Source organism: Macaca nemestrina, chromosome 12, assembly GCF_043159975.1.
Source record: "Macaca nemestrina isolate mMacNem1 chromosome 12, mMacNem.hap1, whole genome shotgun sequence".
In the NCBI taxonomy this organism is placed as follows: domain Eukaryota; kingdom Metazoa; phylum Chordata; class Mammalia; order Primates; family Cercopithecidae; genus Macaca; species Macaca nemestrina.
This window is the reverse complement of record NC_092136.1, coordinates 53084781-53095254: the sequence shown is the minus strand read 5'-3', so window position 1 is coordinate 53095254 and position 10474 is coordinate 53084781. Positions and strand designations below refer to the sequence as shown.

Genomic DNA, 10474 nt, shown 5'->3' with positions numbered 1-10474 from the left:
TTTGGAAGAGTGGAGAGATGACAATGACAATGAGAGTCACTTCCCATTTGTGTGTATGTCCTGGGCAGGGCATACTTAGCTGCATGAGACCCAGACCACTCTCCAGGGGCTCAGATAGGTAGGCATCACCAGTAACACACATATGCTGGTAACCAACAGAATACAAGAAGCGTATCTGGGGCAAGGAGCTTCAAGGGTCCTAGAGAGGAAATATTCAGTTTAGCAGTCTTCCCGGAGGAAGAGGTTTTTAAGGTGAGTCTCAAAAAATATACACATAGAAGTTGGAGAAAATCTGGTCAAAAAGTCACATCATGTCGTAAAGTACTTTGGATCCTAGGTCAAGGAATTTTTCCTTAATTCAGTATGGAACGGGGAGATATTGTATTGCAAAGTGGCTATAAGACAGGAACTAATCTGAAAGGTGCTCAGGCATACTGGGCCAACAAAGAGTGGTTTAGAAACCCTACTAACTGGTTGGCACTGCCATCAAAATTTATCTGGTGCTTTTAGAAGATGAGATTTGGAGAGAGATATGCCTAGTACAGTTTTAATGCCAAATTAATTATGTGTTTTCTAACACATTTCCAAAAACCAGTGCCAAGGTGGTTGGGTTCATTATTGTGAACCTCACTGTACTACCTTATCATTGCCTATGAATTAGAAATAAAATGCACTTGTACTTGACTGTGGTGGTACCTACACAAGTCAGCAAATTGCATAGACCTAAATACAGGCACGTACGAATACGTACAGGTAAGACCAGCGAAATCTGAATAAGATGGGTGGATTGTATCAATGTCAATATCCCAATTGTGATACTGTATTAGAGTTTTGGAAGACATTACCAGTGGGGAGAACTGGGCAAAGTGAACAAATGATTTATTATTATTATTATTTTTTACAACTGCCTCTTACTCCGATCACTTCAAGAGTTGCAATTAAAAATGTATTAATAAGACTGGGTTCTGTGGCTCACTTTTGTAATCCCAGCACTTCAGGAAGCTGAGGCAGGAGGATAGCTTGAGCCGGGGAGTCTGAGACCAGCCTGGGCAGCATGGTGAAACTCCATCTCTACAAAAAAATTTTAAAAATTAGCTAGCGTGGTGGTGCGTGCCTGTAGTTCCAGCTAGTTGGGAGGCTGAGAAGGGAGGATGGCTTGATTCCAGGGAGTCGAGGCTTCAGTGAACCCAGATTGCACTCCAGCCTGAGCGACAGAGCAAGATCCTGTCTCCAAAAATAAAATTAAATAAATAATAAAAATAAAAATAAAGAAAAAAAGAAAAAGAAGAAAAACAATGTATTAGTAAAAGTTATGTTTTGTAGAAATGCGTTGCAGTAAGTCACTGTCCAGTCTCCTCAGTTACCCATATATAGGGATACAGGGATTCCTTGGGCACAAAATACGTTGTTATTTAATCCGGAGGCCTCAGCTGGAAGAGAGAACCAAGTGCCTAGAAGGAATGAGGCCACTGTACAGGAATTGCTTTGCAGCTTCTTGATAAATAATTGTAACAATCACCCGAAACTTCAGACGCTTTCTGTCCCCAGTGGGTCGACTTCACCCCTTTTCTGACTTACTGACTGGGTCTCTGTCACTTTTGCGTCACTACCTCCAATGGCAGGGTTAAAATTATTCCTTTATTATTGAAATGAAGTTTCTCAATAAAGGGCTAACTTAAAGTCGCCGGACGCAGCGTTTTAAAGTTTAGGAAGTTACTTTTGAAAAGTACAACCGGCAGAGATGAGTGAACTTAGTTTTTTAAGTGACTTGCAGAAGACCGTGCTAGCAGGGGAGGTTTATTATGAACTCTGTAATTATCCTTCTTTGCTAGGCTAAAGGTTTTCCTTTCCCAACAGGAAAAGGAAATTTCGACTTTAGTGAGATCTGTGAACTTTTATAAAAGTGAAAGGGAAGAGGAGAAGAAATGGCAGGCTGGGAATCTGGCCCGGAGACCAGACGGCGTCCACCGCGCTCGAGAGCAACAAACTGAATCGCCAGCAAGGAAACTTCTCTTCCCCACACTTGCAGACTTCCGCGAGTCCGGGAGCACTCAAGGCAGCAACCCGCGTTTCCGCGTCCCGGACTAGGGAAACTGAGGCACAGCAGGCAAGCCGCGCGCAACTCCGGCCTCGGCGCCTGCCCCCTGGAAGGAGCCCAGGCTTCCAGAGTTCCTCGCGCGAGCGCAGGGACTTGCAAGCCGCGGTACTCCCGTCCGCCCCGCCCCGCCCCGGCTCGGGACAAAGCCCGGAGCCCGCGCCGGGAGACGGAGGGCGGTTCCCGCGCGAGCCACGCTCCCCCGTGGGCGCGAGACTCCGCCCAGCTGCCGAGAGCCCGCGCTCCAACGGCGAAGCGGCCGCGCCGGCCCGCCCCGATTCCCCATGACGTCACCGGCGGCGGCAAGCCCCGCCTCCGGCCCCGGGCGGCAGGCCGCATGACGTCACCGAGGCCCCACCCCTCCGGAGCGAGTTCGGTCCTGGCGTTCATTTCATTCCTGTCCTCATTCCGAACATTCTTAGCATCGCTCGCGCTGCGCCGCGCCGCCCGAGCCGAGCCGAGCCTCTGCTGCCGCCGCCGCGGCCCCGCCGCCCGCCGCGGGCGCCCACCAAGCACTTTGCAGACTCGCTTCCACCCTGCGGGCCATTCCGCGCGGCGGGGCCCGGGCCCGGGGCGGCCGCGTCCAGGGACAGGCCATGCAGTGACGCCCCCCCACCCCTCCACCTTTGCCCGGAGCGCGGGCAGCAGCCCAGCGCGCCCAGCCGGCCCCGGGGCAGGAGCGGTGCTAGGCAGGGGTGGGGTGGCCGGGCCCGGGGACCGGGAGCCGGGGAGGGAGCCGGGCACCGAGCAGAGGGCGGGGGAAGCGGCGCCGAAGTTTGCCTCGGACTCGCCGGGCGCTGCGGCGGCTCCCTGGGCCGAGGTAAGTTGGCGCGCGGGGCGGATGCTGGGGTTCGGGGGGCGCACGGGGCGGCGGGGGGCCGGCGGCGCGTCCCTCGCGGGCCGCTCTTTTCTTTGCGGGCTCTGCTTTGTGTGCGACGGCGGGCGGGCACGCGGAGGGCCGCGGCCGGGCCCCCACACCCGCCTGCCCGCGCCCCCTCCGAGGTGAGCGGCCGGGCGCCGCCGCGCGACTTGCCAGGACGCCAAGTTGGGCCGCGCGCTGGGAGCCCGCGCGGCAACAGGCGGCCCCCGGCGGCGGCCCTGGAGGCGCCCGGCCGGCCGCGCCGCGCCCCCCGCGCGCCCCCTCTCCTGCCGCCTGCACGCGCACACACGAACACACCCTCGGGCGCCTTGCACGGGGTGCGCTGGGGAGCCAGAAGTTCGGAGCGAGCGCGGGCGGGCAGAGCCGCCGCCGCCGGCGCCGCCTCGGAGCCAGGAGCCGGCCCGGACCCCCCTGCTTTCGCCGCCTTTCCCCGGCGCCGGGGACCCCCGAGGCCGGCCCGGGTCTGCGCCGACTTGTGCTGTTGGCGGGGGGTTCGCTCCTTCTCAAAGATGAAAAAGGGCACGTTCGTCTTTGCCGCTTCTCCAGGACTGGTGCTGCCGCCGCCGCCGCCGCTTCATTGCACATTCAAGTGGAAAATTTTCAGGAGTCAGCAGAAACATTGTGTCCAAAAAAGACTGAGTCGCAGTTACCACCAAACCCAGGAGGAGACTCTCCCTGGAAAACTTCCCTTCCCTTTCGGTAGGAAATACTGGGGGATTTGTTTGTTTATTGGAAAAGAAATGATCCCCAGGAGGGGAGAAAATCTGGGTACACTTCTAGTCTTTGTTCGTAACATCAACACTTGTTTTCAAAAGTCTAGAGTCCCGCTTTAAATAAAGTTCAACTTCTGTGACTTTCCTTTTTTAAAAAAATAACGTTTGTATTTTTTTAAAAAGCAATATTTTTAATGAGTTGAAAACAATGAGGGCTCACACCTCCCCTCTCTTCTCATGAAAATAAATGAAATCCAGATCAGAATTTTCTTTGCTTTTAAATTGCCTTTTTTAAAAGATTTATTTAAAGTTGGATAGTGTCACTATATAAAAATATTTATAAAACAATGAAATACCAGCCACCAGCGTTTCTCAGGAGGCTTGTTAACTTCTCAGAAGCAAGTGGCTTCCTGTGATTTGCAGAAATGAAAATTGACCTCAGTGAGCCCTGGAAACTAAGAGACAGATGATGTTCCAGGAGCAGGGAATGTAAAAAGGCCATGTTTAAAAACAGTGCCTTGGAAGGAGCCCAGGTCTTGGGACAGAAAGGTCTGTTAAGCCTGCCACATTTCAAAATAGTAAAAAGAAATATTAAAAACACTACACGTATTGCAAAGGAGCAGAACATTATCAGTTCACAACAACCACAGGTTTCTTTCTCCCCGCTTTCCACCTTGATTGTTTTTGGAAGTTCGGGTGATCTGATGGCTTGGGGTGCGCTGGGTGCCTGCAGTGGTTACCTGAGTAGACACATCCCTCCCTTCGGGGAGATGTGATCCACTGTATAGTCACAGCCGCGAGTGGTCTCCTTTTTCTGCAGGCTGCAGTGAATCTTGCTGGTCTCCTAGGGATAGGGGCTTCTCTGAGGCACAGACTGGGGAACAGTCTTCAGGCTATGCCCGGTGCTTCACCCTTTCACTGTTGGGTTTGTGCCCCCCTTCTGTAAACAGCAGGGTCTTTGGGCCCAAGCATATCTGAATGCTTATAAGGACTAGACTTAAATCCAACTTCTTTACGAATCTTTTCCTTTTTAGAAGGAAATAGTAGAACTAATTACAGAGTGACTCAGGAAAGACAAATGGATTCGTTGAACCTTTGTCAGTGGTGAGGTTTTGAATTGTAGTATTTTTGGGGAAAGGCTTATTTTTCTAATCTCACTGTTTCCATAAATGGGCACAGATATTTTTGTTTAGTGTTTCTTTGTATGTGCAACTCTGTGTTGAACTCTCAGGTTTCAGGTTTTAAACAGTTAATTCTTTTATTTATTGTTGGTATAAAAAAATGAACTGATAAGCTATATCCATTACGGGTTCTTGCTGATGGTATCAAAGTGCCAAGGTAGACTATTTTATTTTTACTTTAATGGTAAATATTATTTGAGCTGCAGTTTTAGGGGACTATTAGAACTTTTTTTTAAAAACAAGCTTGAAACAAAACCAGTATGACACTTTACCTTGACAATAGGGGTAAAGAAAATTATAGGAAAGAATCTTTGTGTAAATTCCTCCTCTGTGTGATCCTTTATAAAGTAATGAACTCCGGGGAACATGCATGAGAGAGATTATTGGAGGGTTGGAGGGTTTTTTTTCTTTTCTTTTCCCAAAACAAAAACCAGGACTCACCATGACGTACACTTAATGAAATTTAATTTAAAGGGGGAGGACATCCCAATTTAGTTTGAGCCAGACTGATAGGAATTTCTCACTGAGAGGCTTTTTCTTGCCTTGTGGTACAATGTGTGCCCGGGCCCCAGCAGCAAACTAATTACACATAAGGGCGGGTTTGGGAGGGCAGCCTTGGGGGAGTCGGCTTCCTCCTCCCTTTCCCATTTCCTCTCTCCCCCCACTTACTTGATACAGCAGGAATTATATATTGGTGTACTCACTTGGGAGATTGGAGTCCCCTTTTATTTAGAAAAAGAACAAATAAGTCATAAGGAAAAAAATGTTCGAGTTTTTTTTCCCTGCTTGAGCTTCAGCAATTTATAAACAATTTTGTGTTTTGTTGGTTCTTAGAATACAGAGCAGCAATTATGAGGGCATTTCTTAATGGGAACATTTGGGAAGAATATACTTTTATCATCAGTGTTTAGATCATATTTGTTGTTACATATTTAGCAGAAAAGTATGTAATAGGAACAGTTTAAAGCACGTAGATCCCAAATGTTAAATAGACTTTTGAAGAAATGAACTGTAACATTAACAATATTTTAAGGTTGGTTAAGGTTGGTTGCTTCAGAAATGGATTGATCTCTCATACATGGTGGTCATACAAGAGCCTGGGCATTTGTAGAATTACTTTTCTCTCTAATCCCATGTGTTATGTGTTAATTATGAGCATAATTATGCTGCCTGCAAATGAAAATTGTGGTGTCTTATCACTCAAGATTGGTGCAAATAACTGTATGTATGATCTGATGGACTTAAAAATCATCATATTCACATACAGTAGTTGGATAACACTTTTAAGCTCCATTTTAGGCACTTTTTCTTGTACCCAGTAAAGAGATTGTGAAAGGGAAAATAAATAAATAAATATGAAAGCTGTGTTTAGAGGCTGAATCTGTTTAGTGGTAAAACTTTAGGGTCTGTTTTCTCCAAAGACTGAAGAATGTGGCCAAAACAAGTATCCAGATTTCTCTGTAGAACTGCAAGAAAATCCAAGCCAACCTTGCTGTTTTTAAATGTGAGCATTACAGCTTCCCCTTTGGAGTTCAGTGACTGGAACTGCAAACTGCTAATGTCCAACTTTTGAACTCAGCCAGAAAAATATATTGTAAGCTTATTGCCCTTTGACAAACCTAGGCTGTGCTGCTGCTGGGCTGCTTGGGGACTGATTGATGGCTGGCATAATCTTTTATAGCTGCATGGTGCTTTTTATTTTATAATAAGTCATAGATTACCTTGTAGTATTAATGTTTAAGTTGCATCTAGAGTTGTGTTTAAACCACATCGGTGATATATTTTATTCTTTCATATTCATAAAAGTGATGAAATGAGGTAATTCAAGTCTATCCTAAGCACTTCATATTTCAGGGTTGAGCTTTTTGACAGACACCTTATTTAGACATTGTTGTATTGCAATTAATGTGTACCTCTGAAATCGGAAGTTCTGGGGCTTCCCTCTTCTTGGGATAGTTTGTGGAATGCTAGTGTATTTGGATCTAAATAGTTGGAGTGTTTTTCTGTGGGTTTTTATTTTTCGTTTCAAAACTGTGAACTCTTGAGTGTCCTCAGTCTGTAAGATTCTCATTATGAGCTTCGTGGTTCATATTTGAATTTGGAGTTGAAATTTGACTGTTTTTTCAAATACATTCCAGTTTTGTAGTGGTACAGAATAGGGTAGCTTTGAAATATGTATTTTATTTTAGTCAAAGTAAAAATGGGTTGTCCTGGTGGGTGCATTTTCAGGATGATGTTTCTTACAAGGGTAGGTTACTCTTAGCTTTTAAATTCTCCTTTGGTCCACTGACTTTTTGCATAGTTGAGAGGATTCTCAAAAAAATAGTTTCTAATAGTCCAGGAGTCTTGGCTAACTGTGAAACTCACTCGTTTCCTCTTCTTGATTGGACAATGGTGGTGGTGGTGGTGGTGGTGGTGGTGGTGGTGGTGGTGCTGGTGGTGGTGGTGGTGGTGAGTAGGGGGAAGGTCCTCATAAAAAGCTATCTTTTTTCTGTGTTTGTGGCCAAGGGAAGGGTGTGTTGTACGCGCTATGCCCACCCCACTCCTTCTTTAAAACTGGTCTTTACTACCCGAATGCAATGCTCTTTATCCTTTTTCATGATTCACATTTGTTTTGAAGGCTGTGTCCTAGGATTTCATTAGTAGTTTTAATTTGCAGGCATGGGACCCTGGAAAAGGGGTTTAAAAGAGAAAGCTGGCTTATTGATGAGTAAGTTAAGCATCCGTCATCTCTAGTGGGAAATTCTGGTTGCTTTTAGGCATCTCTCAGGTTTAAATGTATGTGTAAAGTGACTGAAACACCCTTGACTGGGAATATACAACACTGTTGTTCTTACTGATACGTAAACTGAAAAACTGCCGCTAATGGTGGGAAATGTTAATTATGTGAGAACATATTGAACTTATATTCTCTGGCATGAACTTTTTTAAAAAAATGCATCAACTGTGCTGCTTTTTTTTTTTTTTAATAGGCACAGCTTTCTAATTATCATAATTCAGTTCAGCTCTGCTCTTGGATGGTGTTCAAGTGCAATCTCAATTTAACTTGAAAGGGGATTTTTTTTTTTAAACTTGGAATGTTGAAGAAAATTTGAAAAGTTCATCCAAGAATGTTGTCTGCTTAGGTGTGAGTAAATCTAGGGGAATGAAATGAGTGCCTTTCTGTAATAGTTCAATAGATCTGAGTATTAAGAAAGAGATTTTTTTTGCTTTGCTTTCTATCCAAGCATTTTTGTATAAACTGATGCTACACACTGCTGAGTTCTCTTTGAAAACCAGTGTTTTTCTAATAGATAGTAAACTAAATAAATGAATATTTTATTACCATCTGCAAAAATGGGAAAGTCTTTTAAGAGAGTAGAAATACAAAATTGTTATGAATTTATTTGACAGAAATCACTGTTAATCTTTTATACCAGCCAAGCCTTTAGAAGGTAATTGCTTTATCTGCTCCTTCTTTACTCTGTGACTTGATGGCATTTTGTGAAGGGAGTCATCTTTGACAGCGTTCATCCCAGTGTCTGTATCCTTTAATTTTTCTCTGACTTTAATAGCTTTTCAAAGAAAAAAAACTAAATGAAGCCCAAGCGCCAAATCCTCCGGGAATCAATTTTAATTGTAAGAAAGAAGAACTTAGATGGGCCTTCCGACTTTCGTCCAGCCTGACTCCTTCTGCTGAAATGCAGAGAGCCCGTGGAAACCAAATGACTTCATTTGCTCTGGCACTTAAGAACCGAATTCACTTCCGTGGTGGTGAAATAAAAGGAGCCAAGTGTTTTAAATAGCCACTCCCCGAGGCCCGCCCGCCCGAGCCTGTTGAGAAAAGCGCATTGTCTGCTTGCAGCTCTAGCTGGGAGCCTGCCTGGCTCGCCCTTCCCCACCGGGCAGCTCCATTTCTGAAGTTGACATCTGGTTTTCTCTCTGTTCACCTGATCTGTCCCCGTACACGCGCTCACATGCAGTGTGCACGCATGCATTCTGCAGGTAACAGGGATTTGTGACATTAAGTATGTGTGTCTTTCAAATCCCTACTGGGATAGGAGGAGGAACAAAGCTAATGGCACAAAATAAAATGTAAACACAGTAGCTGCCCCACATGCCGCCGCTGCTGGGTTTCTGTCCGATGGTGCTTTCTGGGTAGGCGTGCCTATTGTTATGGCAGCAACAGGCGGCAGAACTTGGGGCACCATATGGCGGATGTGGGCCTCAGATAAGCTGTCTGGTAATTTAGCTTATCAATAGCATTTTGATATGCTTCATTTTCAGATCACCCATTACTGTGGCTGGGGGTGTCTTGGGGGCTAACTGATTCTGAAACCATTGTGAGCGGATGCTTCCTTTGGTGGAATCTCTTTCAATCCTTTCTCCCTGGCTGCCTTTTCATCTCAAAGCCTTTGAGAGACAGTGCTGGTTAGAGTTAGAGCTCCATTAGCTGAAGGAACCATCAGCCCCATCTTGAAATGCTGGGCACTTAGAAGACCTTGTCATGTATTGTCATTGAGAGAAAAACAGAAAACAGATACTTAATAGCGTTTCATATTGTCCCAGCCAAGAAATTCTCTTAATTCAAAGTTGCTTTTGCTTTAAATATTGGAGTAAGTTTGATACTGTTTTCTAATTTTGATGAAAGGTTTCTACTTTTGTTATGCATTCAGAATACTCCCTAATTTCCTTTCACCTTTAGATTTTACCTTAGCTGTAAAATGCAAACATTATTACCATTTATATAACTTGAAATCAGGGAATGTGCCGTTTGTAATTTGGAGGCAAGAAGCGGCTTCCTTCATGCCTAGAAATTGTGAAAGTGGAAAAAATGCTTCCAGAACACCACTCAAGTGTCCAGTGAAGCTGAAGCAAAACTAAAATCTCCCCTACTCATGAATTGGTAGGGGAACTGGTGCCTCAGCTGGAGCCAGCTCAGGGAATCTGCACTTAGTAAGTGGCTCAGTGGAAGTGTGATGGTGTGCATGACCATGTGCTCATCACCTGTGTGACCCTCATTCACCAAATACTTGTGTCCCTGATATGTGGCAGGCATGGGGGCAGCTAGGGCGAGGCTGCCTGCATGTTCTCATTCACCTTTCCAGACCCTGCACCTTTTCTCACATTTTGCCTTTTGGGTTTGCAATTCAGGGCACATGGATCCATTTACATGGCTAATTCAGGATGGTTTTGACTGAAACCCAGGTCAGCCTCTTTCTGTTCCTGCTCCAGGAAGCTTCTGCCACATCAGTGGTTCCCACCTTAGCGTGTGCACTGCAGCCTCCATGGAGCTTTTACAGCCTGGGCACCACCTGTGAAGGCTTAGGAGGGTTGTGGTAGGTGCAGTGTGTCTGTATTTCTGAAAGGCCCCATCATAGTATCCGCTCCAGGCTGGGAACCATTGATCTAGATATTCTAATTTTTATCTGCAGATAGAATCAGGTTAAATTTGACCACTTCCAATTCTGAATGTGATTTTCTTCCCTCTATATTTGTGAGGCGGTGTACCTAGGAACATAGGCTGAATCTTTATGGAATTGACTAAGATGTTCATCATTGGTTTGAAAGATAAGCCTGCACAAAACTGAGGTCTTACCTTTCTATTCAGGGGAAGCAATAAAAT

At 45.6% G+C, this 10474-nt stretch overlaps 1 protein-coding gene across 10 annotated transcripts in view; it reads left to right on the top strand.

Moving 5' to 3' along the window:
- Positions 1 to 2500: 2500 nt before the first annotated feature.
- Positions 2501 to 10474, top strand: part of LOC105486900 (TEA domain transcription factor 1) — a 271293-nt gene continuing 263319 nt past the window's right edge. For 5 of the 10 annotated variants that reach the window (XM_071075086.1, XM_011750009.3, XM_011750011.3 and 2 more), the window contains exons 1-2: positions 2804 to 2915; positions 3522 to 3674. The gene's annotated coding sequence lies outside the window, so the exon portion shown is untranslated. Of the gene's footprint in view, positions 2916 to 3521; positions 3675 to 10474 lie in introns of all 10 variants that reach the window. The other 5 variants (XM_071075087.1, XM_011750016.3, XM_011750015.3 and 2 more) reach the window with 3 other exon arrangements.